This window comes from Macadamia integrifolia, unplaced genomic scaffold (assembly GCF_013358625.1).
Source record: "Macadamia integrifolia cultivar HAES 741 unplaced genomic scaffold, SCU_Mint_v3 scaffold3124, whole genome shotgun sequence".
In the NCBI taxonomy this organism is placed as follows: Eukaryota; Viridiplantae; Streptophyta; class Magnoliopsida; order Proteales; family Proteaceae; genus Macadamia; species Macadamia integrifolia.
The window spans coordinates 3,658-4,878 of record NW_024869224.1 but is presented as its reverse complement, the minus strand read 5'-3'; positions in this window follow the sequence as shown (position 1 = coordinate 4,878).

Here is a 1,221-nt window from a genome sequence, read left to right as displayed (position 1 = left end):
GACTGTTAGATCAGATATTTTAAATCTAAGCCATTGATGAATTAATACATTCGTATACTCAACTTAAATGTGACATACATTGTATATACTGAATACCTAACATCTACCTACCTACACATAATAAAGTTTGTTTTTATTATCATCATCGTCTTCTTCTTCTTCACAGCCGGCGGAGAGCAGATTTGGGGCTTTCTTAGAGGGAAATCAAATTGGACGTTTCCCATGGGGACGGAGGTGGGCTAGTGCGACGATATCGGATTTGTTCTTTGGAGGTGTGAAGTATTGGAATGATGGAGCATGGAAGAGAGGGACGGGCATGCTTTACACAATTATCTGTCCATTTCAATAGACCATAGCTTGGATCTAAATCATAGCTGAACAAAAGCACAATAGAAGACAACCTGAACAGACCTACCATGTCAGTAATCTAACTTGTTCAATCAGTCCTCAAAGTAGCCGGAACAAACCTCCATTGACTCAGATTAATAATCTTAGATAGTTCATGATCTTGTGCTTGAGCTGAGTTCAATCTCAATCAATCTCCTTAAATTTAAGGCTCTGTAATCCCTACAACGCTGTTGAATCAACAATGCTTCAAATTTAATGGCTGTCAAAGCGTGCTCAGAATGGTGGGCCAACTATAGCATAGATAAATTTATAAAAGAGAAACCTATTCTCTCAAGATTTGCAAAATTTCAGGGTTTTGATGGCAGTCTCACTCCTCATCAGATCCCTCTATCTTCTCCCTCTCTTCTTCATCGTAGCAAAGGCATTCTTGGAGGATCTGCCATTCTTTGGAGGGTTTGGTAGTGTTAATTGTGGTGGTGATGGTGGTGGTTTTCCTAGTTTCGGTAATGGCGGTGGCAGTGGGTTTCCTGGTTTCCCTGGTTTCAATGCAGGAGGGCAAGGAGGTATTGGGTGGCAACACCTATAAACCGATAAAGAATATCAGCGGCGTATACACGGGGAGTTGGGAGGTGGCATCCCAAAGCTCGCGTGTATCAGCGATGCACCTCATCCTGCTACCTCCGACGAACAAGGCCATCATGTTCGGCGCTACAGTCTTCGGTCCTTCTCAGATTGCATTGCCAAATGGTAATTGCCATCCCGTTTCAGGAAAGCCCAAGGTGATCGATTGCTGAGGCAACAATGCACAGGGGTGTGGTGTGTGTGTGTGAGAGAGAGAGAGAGAGAGAGAGAGAGAGAGAGAGAGAGAGAGGA